Source organism: Triticum dicoccoides, chromosome 2B (genome assembly GCF_002162155.2).
Source record: "Triticum dicoccoides isolate Atlit2015 ecotype Zavitan chromosome 2B, WEW_v2.0, whole genome shotgun sequence".
Classification (NCBI taxonomy): Eukaryota; Viridiplantae; Streptophyta; class Magnoliopsida; order Poales; family Poaceae; genus Triticum; species Triticum dicoccoides.
The window spans coordinates 294,380,960-294,396,979 of record NC_041383.1 but is presented as its reverse complement, the minus strand read 5'-3'; positions in this window follow the sequence as shown (position 1 = coordinate 294,396,979).

Here is a 16,020-nt window from a genome sequence, read left to right as displayed (position 1 = left end):
CGGCCTCCACCGTCCGCCCCATATAGCCGCGAAGTCTATCCCGCGCACATAATAATACACTTAAAATACCCTGGTCACCGTCAGATGCACAATGCGGACATACCTATAACACTATCCGCACTCTCATAGTCTTTTTCTTTTTCTAACCATTTTTTATCTTTTACCACAGGTGATATATTTGTTGAGAAGTCCTTTAACCAAGGCAAGGCAGCGCAGACGTGCGACAGGAGGTCCAAATGTTATTTGTAGACCACACTCTTTATTTCAAACCTGTAAAGTGCCCTCTTTCTCAGCTTTCGACCCCCGACATGTCAAATAGCCTTTGTTGTAGCGTTATAATCTTCAGATGCTAGTCAACATAACCCGTATTCAGTATTTGCTTTTCTCAAAGAACTGAATTTTTCTTCTGTGGTTATTTCACAAACGTCCCTCGGCATATATTGCCAGGGGCTCGATATGGCAACATAAGAGTTGCCGACAAGTCCGAACAGCTTTATAGCATACTTCGGCGTCATGAGTTTGGCCTTATATGCACCAGCTCCGAATCATTTGTTTGGTCAATAATTGGGTTGCCCGACTCCTGTGCTTACTACCTTACGTTCCGCTCTATCGGCTAGGCTAGTAAGGGGAGAACTACTGCGATTGTGTCCTGGTTTGTCCGGATGAGCTCCTCAGTAGAGAAAGCCGAAAACTAACTATCATGATCCGGCGAGAGCTGGCCAACCACTCGATGACTCATCGGAATCTTCGCAATTCCTTCCGTATTACACGAAGGACCGTTCTTCTGGTCACGTATGTAAACGCACCGTATTCGGATAACCGCGTACATACCAGGGGCTATATCATAGACCCACCGTCAAACTCCTATGGCTAAGTGAAAGTGTTAAAGCCCTATAGTCTGATTGCCTGGTTTGCCGCATTGACACCTCCTTAATGGACCAAGACGTTGGGTCAAGAGTGATCAAGTGCTTTTCCGAATACCCCCGCGTTATATGCGAGGGGGCCGAAGCCGACGACTGGTAAAATTTCAGATTATACAAAAAGCGGCCGCACAGGAGGCACCAAAAACTTTTTAGGCAAAAGTATAAAAAACATAGCCCTAATATATCATAATATTGTTTTTACAATTTCGGTACACTTCACTCGAACATAATATCTTCCGAGCACTGACCCTCTATCAAGTGGGCACCCTCTAGGACATCCTCAAAATAATGCTCTGGCGTGTGATGGTCCTTGCCCTTGGGTGGACTTTTCGCTGCAATATTGGTGGCCATCATATTCGCCCAGTATGTCTTGACGCGGGCAAGGGCCATCCGTGCACCTTCTATGCATGTTGACCGCTTAACAGCGTCGATACGTGGCGTTGCATCAACAAGTCGCTGCACCAAACCGAAATAACTATTTGGAATTGGCTCAGTCGGCCACAGCTGGACCACGATGTCCTTCATGGCAGATCCAGATATCTTGTGGAGCTCGGCCCACTGGGCCATCTATTCATTCAGCAACATCGGATGCTTTGGTATGCTGAATTGCGACCAGAAAAGATTTTTCGTCGAATGTCCTTCTTGAGCTTGGAAAAACTAGGTCGCATCGGAGACACTCTTTGGCAAGTCCAAAAATGCGTCTGGAGAACTCCACATTTGATTAAGCGGGGCATACTTCAGATCGCCGAATTTAGTTTGTAATAAGAAGGGCTTACTAGCCGCGATCTTCCCAGCTTGCCGGATCTCCTCCTGAGCCGCTCTAGACTCTGACGGTGCTTCCCTCGCCTCTTGTAAGGCCTTGTCAAGATCGGCCGCTCTAGTTTTGTTATCTTTCTCGAGAAATTCGCATCGGCTAGTGGCATCCTTTAGCTCAAGCGCCATAGTAGATATTCTCTCCTCGCACTGGCACCGAGCAGCCTGTTCGGCCTTTAATTCAGCAGCTGCCTTTTCGGCAGCCGCATTACTCATCCTGGCTTGCTCCTTGGCCCGGGCAAGCTCAGTCCGAAGGGTCTCAACTGCGGCGGCACTATCTGAAGTTATGCATATCTCAGTATACAATTCTCAGTGTCATGCTCATATTATAGTACTTGCATATACTTACTGCCCCAAACACATACCTTGCGCCTCGTCGAGCCGCCTGCTAATAAGCGTGATGTCATCATCTGCCACATCAAGTTTCTGCTTCAGATCTGCAACCTCTGTAGCTTGGGCAGTCGCCAGGGATGTAACAGCCTGTGTTCCAATTAGTCAGATTATTTCCTGGGCATACCTTTCTTGATCCTCTGATCGCCTCCCTTTGGACGCCAACCAGAGTCTCAGGGGCTACTATCTATACACAGGCACATTTGGCGTTTATAGCACAATTGAAAATATTACATTACATACCTTGAAGCCTCTTAGCAGGCCCATAAAGGCTTCATCCAATCCGCTTTTCATGGACAGAACCCTCTCAACCACTGTACCCAGCAAGGTACGATGTTTCTCTAAGACTGGCGCATGTCGCAATATGTCCATCAATGTATTCGGCGCCTTCGGATCCCTGGAAGAAGCTAAAGGGGTACAGACTCCCTTCGAAGGAATATGTTTACTCGACCTTAGAGTCGTCTTTGGTTGTAAATCGGATAGTACGGGGCCTTTATTGTTGGTCCGCGTAGGGGCCGCACACCCCGGACCCTGGACGGCCGTAGTGTCACCTTCAGGCCTAGTCTTCATTGTCCCTCACACCGCTGGTTGATCGGGAGAGATCCTCCGGGACGACACCCCGGGGTCGTCTGCCCTATTGGACGGGGAGATTTGTGGAGGCGTCTTGCTCTCCATCATCTTCGGAAGGAGATCCCCCGAGGAGGAGGACTGTTGAGGAAGGCTGCATGTCGGACTGCTAATATATATTTTAAATATTACCCTTGCAACCAGGAAAGAACGGGATATGTTTAAAACACCCTTGTTCACTTACGATTCAGCTAAGGCCTTGTCCTTACGGAGGAACTGCGTGACAACGTCGCCTCCCGAACCATAACCCCTTGATAGGGATATCTTCCCTCGCTTAGAAGCCTTTATCTTCAAGTCTTCGGAGGCGGTCCTCTTCTTCCCATGGGGAGAAGGGATGTCAGTTTCTCCTTCCCTTTCATCTTTGGAATAGGGAGTTCCAATCTCCCGGGCGAGGTGTCTGGTGTACCTCTAGAATGCGGGCCACCATGGGCCTTCTTGCTCTCCTCCTTGTCTTCCTCCGCTGGCACTCGATATGGTGCCGGAACCAGCATCCTTGTTAACACCGGATCAGCTGAGTCTTCGGGAAGAGGGGCCGAACACCTAATTATCTCCGCCTTCTTTATCCAGCCCTGGCTGAGTATGGTTTTCTCAGCTGTTATGAGAAATTTAACTAAGCTGTGTTCGAGAGTCGAGTGCTTATCAAGGTATCCGGATGGTTGCAGTCAAGGCCGATGTCCTCTGTAGTATCCGTCCGCTGTTTCCATGTCCTGAAGAATAATTTCCACATTCCTCTGAGCGTCATGCCGGAGAAGTGTTCAAGGGTTCATGCTCCTTTCGGATTGAACTCCCACATGCGGAGAGGCCGTCGCTGGCATGGTAGGACCCGACGGACTAACATTACTTGGATTACGTTGATAAGACCGGTGTCCTTTTCAGTGAGGCTCCGAATGCGGCTTTGCAGCATCCGCACTTCATCAATTGATCCCCAGTCCAGCCCCTTATTAATCCATCATGCAAGCTGTAATGGAGGGCTAGATCGGAACGCAGGTGTAGCTGCCCACTTGGTACCACGGGGTGCAGTGATGTATAACCACTCCCACTGCCATAGGTTGGAAGTTTCTATGAAGGAGCCATTTGGCCAAGGAGTATTGGTGAGTTTGCTCACTGTAGCACCACCGCACTCCGCTTGTTTCCCGTCGACTACCTTAGGCTTCACATTAAAGGTCTTGAGGCACAAGCCGAAGTGTGGGGGAATACGGAGGAAGGCCTCGGACACGATAATGAACGCCGAAACATGAAGAAAGGAGTCCGGAGCTAGATCGTGAAAATCTAGCCCTTAATAGAACATGAGCCCTCGAACAAAGGGATGAAGAGCGAACCCTAGCCCTCGGAGGAAGTGGGAGATGAATACGGCCCTCTCGCCGGATCTGGGAGTAGGAATAACCTGCCCTTAAGCAGGAAGCCTGTGGGGGATTTCCGCGGTCAGGTATCTTGCCTCCCGGAGCTTCGTGATATCCTCCTCTGTGACAGAGGGAGCCACCCACCAGCCTTGAGGGTTGGGTCTGGAAATGACTGGGAAGCGTGAAGTGATTAAATTGAACCTTGGGTGTTGTAACTCGAGGTGGGAGAGGTTGAGGAAAGGGTTGGCGTAAAGGAGAAGAGACGTGTCTTAGCCCCTTTATAAAGGCGATGAATATCAAACGCCCCCTCCTAGGCCTTAAAACCTGCCTATCCCCAAGGAATCATGCCAACAGAACGGTTAGGTTACCCACGCCCGTATTGATGAGAATCCTGCAATAAGGGGACACGATCTCTGCTTTGACAAGACGTGCCCATGAAACCACATCTCGAAATATGGAGCGGCAGGCTAAAAAACGGTTCAAAATAATGGCCGGGCGGTGACGTGATGTCACGCTACAAAAAATTGTCAGCGGACTGGACTCATGAAATATTATACTCTCTGCAGTTGTTTGTGGAATTTGTTTTGCAGAGCCGAACACGATTCTTGTGTTCAAAGACTATTTTGGAGTATTCAGAGAAGGAACTCGTCATTGAAGCCTGGGTCAGGGGCTACTGAGGGAGTCCTGGATTAAGGGGTCCTCGGACGGTCGGACTATGTAGCATGGGCCGGACTGTTGGGCCATGAAGATACAAGACAGAAGACTCTCTCCCGTGTCCGGATGGGACTCTCCTTGGCGTGGAAGGCAAGCTTGCCTTTCGGATATGTAGATTCCTTTCTCTGTAACCGACTTTGTACAGCCCTAGTCCCCTTTGATGTCTATATAAACCGGAGGGCTTAGTCCATAGAGGCAATCATAATCATACAGGCTAGACTTCTAGGGTTTAGCCATTATGATCTCGTGGTAGATCAACTCTTGTAATACCCATATTCATGAAGATCAATCAAGCAGGAAGTAGGGTATTACCTCCATAGAGAGGGCTTGAACCTGGATAAACATCATGTCGCCGCCTCCTGTTACCATCAACCTTAGACGCACAGTTCGGGACCCCCTACCCGAGATCCGCCAGTTTTGACACCAACAATAAGTGATGATGGTAATGTAGCAGCAGCATGCCGCTTGACTTACGAAACACATCCCAGCAGCGTAGGGTCATATCGATGCCAGACAACTTGAGTGATCATAGTACTAGTTCAATAAACTACATTACCTACTACTATGCCCGAGAAGTATAGTGGGGTATGACTACTAGCACCGGAGGAGTAGTATATTATTGTAAATAGTTACAAACTTCAATGCCTGATAGTGGAACGACTACTAACCGCCATCGGTGCTAACGCCAATCCCCAGCAAACGTTCACTAGGAGACATGGTAGTTGTAAATGCCCGCCTGCGTCAAAGTACATGTTTAAGGGTGGCAATTTTGTCAAATACTATAGCTTAAAAAGAGGCCACTGCCAGATGGAAATCTGACGGTTATGTGGGCATTCGCCATGATTGGGCTCGTGGCGAACAATCGCCAGATATCATTACTAAAAAAGGTGAAAACACCCGGGGCTAGAACTTGCACCGACTGACAACTAACAATGTACTAATATAGTTGTAAAATGGTCAGTGAACGTGTCTACGTGGTGTTTGGAATTATATGCAAACTAGTAAAAGGAAATGGAGGGAGTACTAGTAAGTACACCATCTACCAGTTCGTGTGCTACTACTTCGCTCCATGCGGCAGGCGCAACGTCCCCTACAGCCACTTCATTTCATGGATGGCCTGGTCGATGCATGCAAGGTGCCATGCGTCTACAAGAGTTTCGGCTGCGAGAGGTACATCGACTACCACTCGATGGTGGAGCATAGGTCCAGATGCGCGCACGTGCACTGCTACTACTATGAGTGCACACCCCCATTTGAGGGCTCGCCGGCGAGCCTCGTGCATCATCTCACGGACCGTCCAGCAGCACTCCTGGTCTGCAGTGAACATCAAGTACGAAACGTGCTATCCGTTTGCCATGCCGGAGTCACTGGAGGATCACCGTCGCCTGCTAGTCACGGAGGAGGACGATAGCGTCATCGTCTTGGTTGTGGGCACCAGCAAGGCCTGCAAAGACCGCCGCCCTGCCTCTGTTGTGTGCGTCAGGGGCAACGCCGCTGACACTGACACGAGGCTGCTGTACAGGTGCGTGATCACTGTTGCTGCCCCTCCGGTGTACGAGGGCGACCTCGGCGCCTCCCTCACGCTGAATGGGACTGTGGCGAGCTGCTCCGTTCCTGTCAATGTGGACATGGAAGACGACTTATTTCATACGATTGTTCACCCGAAGATGATGCACGGGGACTCCAAGGAGGTTCACCTTGGCGTGTGCATTACCAAGTTAATTGTTCACCATTAGTCTTTGCTCAATGTAAGCTATTGTCTAATTATGTGGACACTTCTTATTTAGTATAGAACCTTCCATGCATGATCTTGCTCTATTAGAGTATCGCGCTTGAATAAAAATGTATCCATTTATGGTTTAGTCTAGAATCTTCTATGCATTCTCTTGCTCCATTAGAGTTCTCACTTGCCATTTATGAGATTAAGTGTGATTTTTTACTAATGGTGAAAGACTAATGTTGAACCATTTCTTACAGCGCATATATCTTTTTCAGAGAATTTCAACCAAATGCCGCAACACTATCTTTGCATATTCATGAATTTAGCCTTGAGGTCCATACATATAATGTGTCATATACATGTATTGGAACACTATGCATCTAAGGTTTTCCTTTTCAATGAGATAATACGTAAGTGTTAGTTGTTTGTTACTAACACTAGTAGAGTGGCCCGCTCGATGCGCGGGCTAGAATTGTACAAAGTTAAGTTATATAGGCAATATCTTGAGAACATATTTTAGTTGTGTAAAGAAATTTTCAAACCAAATGTAGAGAGAATTACAATTATTTTCCTTTAATATAGCTACGTCTTAGATGTAGGCATAGGCATATTTTCTAACCTCTTCATAACACTTATTCATTTGTATTTTTCATTCTCGTATATATTTATAATGTCTTCTATTTATGATTGTTATCTTTGACTTTGATCTTTTAATTATTTAACTTTCCAAAAGAATTGATTCAACATACGGATAGTCTTAGATGCAATAATGACTTTCTTAGATGCACAATTACTCTATTTTTTACCGGCAGCATTTTTGTTCTGCTATTTGTAGTATGAAGGTTGTTGATGATCTAAAAAACGACCAACTCTGGCTAGGGTATAAATAATTTGCTAGCATTGTGAATACAATCATTCTAATATGTTAAACCGTTAACAGATACTGACCATGCAATTGGATAACGTGAGAAAGAAAGGGAAAGTTTGACATCCTAGAAAGTTATCCTTTTCATGAACTCGTCCGACTGCCACTAAATCCTTGTAATTCACAATGCGACCGCGAGCACCCTTCATCTTCCTAAGCGAGCACACTTCACTATTCGATTCTTGATTTGACCCATAATTGCAATTTAGAACGCACAAAAAACATAAAAATAAAATAGGGCTGGATAATTCGTACATACCCATTTCTATATATCCCTTCTAAATGAAATGACACAGTATGATCTCCATCCATATTTTGTGTCGAATCAATAGCTAGGGAATCAACCGTTGTACCACATTAAGAAGAAATCAACCAAAAATAAATGTATTTATGACAAAGAGTAATAATATCTCAGGTACATATTTTATATTATGTAGGAGTATTATATATTGTGAAAGATAAAGAAGGGCATAGCTTTTAGTTATATTCCTTTTTTCCTCGGGTTGTGGAAATATTAAGATTATTAAAACTCTATGGACCGGTGAGGGATATGAATTGCAAATTAGAAATCACAAATAGACATGTAACTTTATATTCTTCGACGGACTCATAGCTCCTTGGAGATACATATCAGTCTCTCAAGTACAACACCCCTTCATTTTCTTGCAACATGACTATGGCGAGTTAACCAAGGTACGCTCATTCTTTATTTCTCTTGTGTTAACCGACAATCCAATAATTGTGAAGTTATTGCTAAGTGTAGGAAAAATTATGTTATGACCAAGTGGAACATGAGTCATACCAACATGCAACTTTTTTTGGTTGAGAAATCTGCCACTTCCACAACAATGCTTGCATATTCGTTTGTTTTTGTTTTTGTTTTTATCAGAGCCTACTACATGGTAATTTGCATATCAAACTATACTAGAAGAAAAAGATAGACAGATACAAATGAGTTTGTAGTCAAGTTGGTACTTTAAAGGTTATATTTGATAAAGGAAAATGCATGATCACCAACTTACCTTCGTAAGTCTACTTACATAGAAGTGATCATTCCTTCATGATCAGCAACACTTCGCTGGATCTAGTCAACTACCTGAACAACATGCTGAGGTGATGGTGGGGTGGAAGCTCTACAAAAACCGAGCTAGTCTCTTCTTATTGGATATTCACTGCCACCGATATTTCAACTATTAAATTCTGCACATTATTATTTCACTTTCACACCTTCACATCTCCTTTCACACGGAGGCTGCTCTTGTCCGATCCCCTTTCTCCTTTCATTCTTCTCTCCCCTGACTCCCAAATTGCTGCCGCCGGCTGATGTCTAGCTTGTATCAGTGGTAATTAGTCACCCTGACGCGGCCTTGCTCATCCTCACCTGCACACACCTCCGTAGCTCAGGCCGCTGGCACATCCACGGGGTGACCATCTATGGTGGCTGGTTTGGTTCCTCGTACGCCTCATCGATCTCCTGTGCCGGTCCATGGCGACGGTGTGTTAGCAAGGGGCCAAGGAGCGCCTACACAAGTGAGGATGCGAGCTCGCCAGTCTAGATTATGTCGTTGCTGATGCGAAGTGGGCATGGATACCGTCTCCTATAGCCAGCTTGGATCTAGTTTGAGTTCATCCTTCACAAGATCCGTCATTTGCGTCAATTATTGTGGGGTTGGGCTAAGCATATAGGTGGGATTTATAAGGCTGAGAAGGAAAGGATCCTTTTGCTTATTCAATCCCTAGATTTGAAGGCGGAGTCTTCCATATTAGACACCAGAGAACTAGAAACTAAAGTGGAGGCGGAGTTAAGGTTGAAAGAACTGCTTCATGAGGAGGAATTGAAGTGGGCTCTGCGTGCTAAAGTTCGCAAAATCGTCCAAAGGGATGAGAACACACAATTCTTCCACATGATTGCGAATGGCAAGCACCGAAAGAAGAGAATCTTTCAGCTTGAGCAAGAAGAGGGAACGATTTTAGAGCAGGATAACCTAAAGGCATATATCACCGATTACTACAAACAACTGTCTGGGCCTCCTGAAGACAATTGTGTCTCTTTGGACGAGTCGAGGGTTGACGATGTTCCTTAGCTCGCAGTTGAGGAGAACGATATTTTGACGGCTCCGTTTTTGGAGAAAGAGGTGTTCGAAGCAACTTCCCAAATGAAAATAATAAAACTCCAGGACCGGATGGCTTTCCGACGGAGTTTTATAAGAAATGCTGGCACATTATTAAAGGGGAGTTGCTCCCGATGTTCCAGGACCTTTTTTCGGGATAGTTGCAGTTATTTCACTTGAACTTTGGCACTATCACGCTTCCGCCAAAGAAAACAGAGGTTGTGAGCATTGAGCAATTTAGGCCGATCTGTCTTCTGAATGTTAGCTTCAAAATCTTTACCAAGGTTAGGACTAATAGGCTTACACAGATTGCACATTCCCTGGTTCAGCCGTCCCAAACTGCTTTCATGCCGGACAGAAACATCCTAGAAGGGGTTGTGGTTTTGCATGAAACGCTCCATGAAATCCACACGAAAAAACTTGACGGGGTGGTTTTCAAAGTGGATTTTGAGAAAGCGTATGACAAGGTCGAATGGCCTTTTCTTCAGCAGGCTTTGCGTATGAAAAGTTTCAATCAGGCCTAGAGAGACTAGGTAGATTTGTTCATGAAAAAAGGGAGTGTTGGAATCAAGGTAAATGATGATATTTAGATACATTAAAGCTGAGGACATTCCCTGCCCTCCCAGACCATCAAGGTTTCTGGCCGTTGGATATTTGTCCCGGGTTGTTGCTGGCCATTGGATGACTATCTAATCCCGTAATTAACCAATGGGTCGGGTGTCCTAGGGAGGCTATTCCGGTGGAAAAATCGATGGCCTCTGGTTGATTGGGCCAGGCAGCCCATTAAGCGGTTGGTAAAAGAACAGCCCACCAATTAGCTGGCGTGCGATGTCGCTTCAGTTCAGGTCAATGATATCGAAGGGGCAGCAATCCCTCCCTTCGTTCTCCCTCGCGTCCGCCAATGAATCATCGCGCCTCCATGATGTTGACCAGCCGCCGTCTATCTTCCTTCTCTAGTTGCAGCAGAGATGGGCTCAACTCTCAGACCAGTGAGGCGCGACACCATTGGCGCATCCGACGGCGCCATGGCCCCGATCTCCACCGATGCGGCCATGCGGAGGCGGCGCTTGGAGAGGCCATCGGGTTGGTGTTCGGGCGATGGACAGCGCTGTAGTGGCGGTGTAGGAGCGGTGGGGCGGCAGCGACTCCCACGCCAATGCCGACAAATTTAGCGAATCAATCCTCTCCTTGTTCTATCTCTCAAGGGTACATACAGTTCCTTTAGCAATTAGCATACTCATATTATAAATAATATTGTATGTTCCTCCGTGTCCCCTTGAGGCGGGATCCTGTAGTAATGTAGATACTGTTTAGTTTAGAATATGAATTCTCCTAGATCTAGCACCGTGGTGGTCCACTACTTGGCTTTCAGATTGATGCAGCAGGGATGGTCTCCACTTTGTGGCTGCATGGGGCTCGAGCCTTAAGGAATGATCATTGGCAGTAACCCAGGTTTGCCTCTACAAGAACAATTTGACAAGGGAAATGGGGGTACATGCCAACATTCGATGGAGTTCGCTGGTACAAATCATTCCCTTGATCCCTTCCCTTTATCTTGGATAAAATCAGTGTCCTCTGCTGGTTTGGGTTTGTCCTTTCCGAAATTCTGAGTGCCTAGGATTTGCATTCCACAACAATCAGGATGTCACCCAATTGATAGGAATTTTGAGCACAAAGTCACAGACGTGTGTCCTTTATAGGAAAATTATTATGTCCAGCTACTACAGTGGATCTGTCAATATATCATGAGTAATGAGGATGATTTTTTTTATTGAAGAGATTATAGTATATAAGAGGATATTGTGATCACAAAAATGAGAGGATATGTTTTTGGTATTCTTCTCGGCCATTATAGAATTGCACTATTACTATCAATAGGTCAATTGGTTCAGGTTTTCCTATACATTCGACAAAGTAAGGTGAGGGCTTTGAATTTACTTCTCTACTTTTCGTGTTATCAAAAATAAAAATAGTTCTCTACTTTTTGTCTCTATGTTAGAACCTCACTTTCTTCATGCTAACTTATCAGCGACTTGCTGCTCTGCACAAGATTCTGAATGACCCACTCTTGTGCAGGTCCTCAGATTCAGGTTATTTTTTCTACTTATCATCTGATCATCATGATGACACATGTTGTACATCATGAATTAGTTACACAGAGAAGATACCTTTAATTTTTCGGACTGCCTCTTGAATGTTTATAATACTGCTTGTAGAAAATTGTAAAATGTGTGTCTACAAGTCACTAATTCATCTCATTTCTCGGTTTATTCAAAGGACATCCAGAACAGATATGTCACTTGTTCATTTCTCCAACAGTAATTTGCAAAACAAAAAAATTGTTATATTGGTAGGTCATGTCTCCCATTTGTTCTCTTTAGCTTTTAAGCATACCAGTTTAGATATTTTAATATTGTAAAAAGGAATGCACATGATGGTTTCAATTTCATTATAAATCCATATCTTCTTCCAACGCGTGAGTATATATAATGGCCACAATGGCATGTTAAATTTCCATTAATTCAAATGATTTAGCTTTCAATACAAGAAGAGACATAGTTACTCCCATGTTTGTTGAGATGCTCAGAAACCACACACTGAGAGGGCTATTATCATATCTGTGTTCAAACATGGAGTCGGTAGAGGTAATAGTTTTGGTTTTCAAATATAATTTATATACCTACAACATACATATGTTGCCAGATGCATATTTCCCTTCCCCACTACAATCCCTTTGTACGTACTCAATGTTTTTACTGATGCTGATTTCTGCTCTTAATTTGTTGTAGTTATTCACGCCCAAGTGCTCGGGACTGTTTCTGTCTTGTTTAAAATAAAATCTCGGGGTGTTTCTAGGGTTATTTTGTTCCTGAATTCTTAAACCTGGGATCCCAATGGCTGCTGGCAGGTTAGTTAAGTGGAATGTCATGTTACATAACCCTAGCAGCACACCCTTCCTTTGCCAATCTCGGCGGGCAAACACAACTGACAGAGCTTACTCGACTATGTTTTTAAGTTACCCCTACACAGATCAGTTAGATGAGGTTGAAGAGAACCTTGCAGATTCGTATTCATCACTCCAAAAGTTGTACCTTACTTGAATATTGATTCTTAGTTTTTCATGTGCAAGGCATGGTGCTCTTAGCTGGTTCTACACTTCTACTTCTACTCCCTGGTTGAACAAGCTCCTGATCCATGTTACAAGACAGGTAGAATTGTTTTTTACCCTAACAGGTAGAACCGTTTTATTCTTGCCTCCTTCTCAGTTTATTATTTCTGGACAAGCACATCAGTTCAGGATTCGTGCAGTAAAAATTTAGTGTCTCTTGGACTACATGGTTATGTTATAAAGCTAACCCTTATTAACACCTGATCATTTGCATACGACTGAAACTACTATCATTAGCAAATATCATTAGGTATCATTGTCATGCAGTATGAAACAATTGGAACGAACAGATGAGGTTAACTATAATTCCAATATGTTACTTACTGATCAAAAATACGGACACACTAAATGGCATTTTCCGTTAATCGTGAGAGTGTCAGTATGCCATATTTTATGCTTCACTAGGTATCTCTCAGCTATGTAAATCCAGATAAATTTCCCTAAAAGAAGCAAAATCACATGATTGTGCCGATACTAATTTACTTATTTTAATATTCTTCCTATCTTGAGGCAAGTATCTAATTTTACTCCACCAATAGTGTGCACATAGATATATGGGCACTTACACATGCACACACATACACTGAGACTCAATTACATTAAAATAGGTCTACATTTTTATTTGCCTAGCTTCAAAGATGTAGCAAAGACAGGTAAGCAATAGCGGTTGATAATTTTTAGTTATGGTGGTATTAGCTAAGTATCAAAGATGAGGTGTACTTTGTACTAGGTTTCTGCCCATATTCAGTAAGAGAAAAATTTGTTGAGTATTAAAACCGTTATTGTGTAACTTTATAGATGAGTTATTGTATGTGTACCAAGTAGATACATCTGCAGACAATAATCCACCATATGACGCTTCAGTTCATCGTCGTTTAGTTCATTTTTTTCTTTTACTCTGTGGAAGAATAAACAGTGCCTAATTGATTTCCCCTGTTTTATTCACCTCTTTACAGACTAGCTGCTAATGGATTTTGTGTGTTCCAAAGGCAGGGGAGATGCAAATCCATCAGATTGTGCACTGCAAGGTTTGCTTCTTATGCTCGGTGCAGATGTGTGACGTAGTTAGAGATTAGTTATTATGTGCATCAGCGTTTGTACATTTTAAGAAATCGCTTGCTTTATACTATATTTCATTTGACATGAGAACAAATATAAAAGCAGATTTTCAGTTTTCTATCTCAGTTCTCATTGCAATGTTTATCAGAATGGCACATGATCCTATTTGGGGATATTTTGACAGAAAAATCCTCTTACTGTTTGTAAAACAGTACTATTTCCTAGCTCTGGCAAACTGACGATGAGTTTGATGTTACAGGCAGCTTCTATATTGCACCAAATAGGAATTGTGTGTTTTAGTACCGAACTGGACATTTTAATAGGTTGTATCCTTCTCTTTGATATTTGTTTTCATTTGTTGCAAAACTAGGAGTTTGTCTTTGCTGCCACGTCTAAACTTGATCCATGTGCGGCAATTATACCGCATGATTAAAACACTATTTTGCATACACTTGCGCCAATCACTGACATTATGGTGCTAAAATGGACGGGCGCAGCAACGAGCGTCTTTCATGATCCAGTAGGTCATTACTTCCAGACACACAAGGGCCTGCGACAAGGAGATCCGATGTCGCCGATTCTATTTAACATTGTCGTAGATATGTTGACAATCTTAATAGGAAGGGCCAAGGATGCTGGTCAGGTAGGGGGCCTCGTCCCACATTTAGTTGACGGGGGAGTGTCTATCCTATAGTACGCTGATGATACTATTATCTTTATGGAGCATGATGTGGCTAAAGCTAGAAATATGAAGCTAGTGTTATGCTTGTTCGAACAATTATCGGGGTTGAAGATTAACTTCCACAAAAATGAATTGTTCTTCTTTGGAAGAGCTAAAGAAGAAGAACAAGCATACAAAGAATTGTTCGGGTGTGAATTGGGATCTTTACCTTTCATGTATTTGGGTATACCAATTCACCATCGCAAGCTCTCCAACAAAGAGTGGAAGAGCAATGAAGATCGATTTGAGAAAAAACTGAGCTGTTGGAAGGGCAAGCTTCTGTCATACGAAGGACGACTGATTCTGATCAATTCGGTTCTCACAAGTATGCCTATTTTTCTATTGTATTTTTTCGAAGTACCAGTTGGAGTACGAAAAAGGCTAGACTTTTATCGACCACGCTTCTTCTGGTAGAGCGATGATTTAAAAAGAAAATACAGACTCGCTAAGTGGGATGTCATTTTCAGGCCGAAAGACCGGGGGGGTCTAGCCATTGAAAACTTGGAGGTAAAGAACAAATGTCTTCTCAGCAAACGGCTGTATAAGTTATCTGTAGAGACGGATGCCACTTGGGCACAGATTCTTCGTGCTAAGTATCTTCAGTCCAAAACTTTGTCCCAGGTGACGGTAAGACTGACTGATTTGCCTTTCTGGAAGGGACTCATGCGAGTGAAGTCAGCTTTCTTCAATAGGACAAAGTTCGTAGTTCGAAATGGTACCTCCACAAGATTCTGGGAGGATACATGGCTAGGGGAGGCTCCCCTTGCGATCCAATATCCTTCTCTCTATAATATTGTTCAGCGAAGAGACGCTTACATTGCAACAATATTACAGTCAGATCCTCTTAATATTCAATTCAGGAGGATACTAGTAGGAAATTGTTGGGAAGATTGGCTCCATCTTGTGAGACGTTTAATGGATGTCCAACTATCTCAACAGCCTGACCAGATTCGCTGGAAACTAACTAAGAATGGGGAGTTTTCAGTTAAATCCATGTATTTGGATATTATTAACGCTAGCGTCATACCTCGATCAAAACATGTTTGGAAAGTCAAAGTGTCTTTAAAAATCAAAGTGTTCATGTGGTTTGTCCACAAACAAGTCATCCTAACTAAGGACAATTTGGCGAAGCACAACTGGATGGGCTCTAAAATATGTAGTTTTTGTGATAGTGATGAATCAATCAGATAGCTCTTTCTTGATTGACCTTTGGCAACAATTTTGTGGAGGTCTATCCACATAGCTTTTAATATAACGCCTCCGAATTCCATTAACACGTTATTTGGGACGTGGCTAGATGGGATTGACGTAGTAACAACAAGACATATCCGGGTAGGAGTATGTGCTTTACTCTGGGCAATCCGGAATTACAGAAACGATTTGGTTTTTAACATAACCATAAAAATTCATTTCTTGCAGGTTATCTTCAGGGCCACTACACTCGGCCGTATGTGGTTGCTACTCACTCCGACGGAGGCCATGAAGCATTTGGTTACTGGTTCTATCCG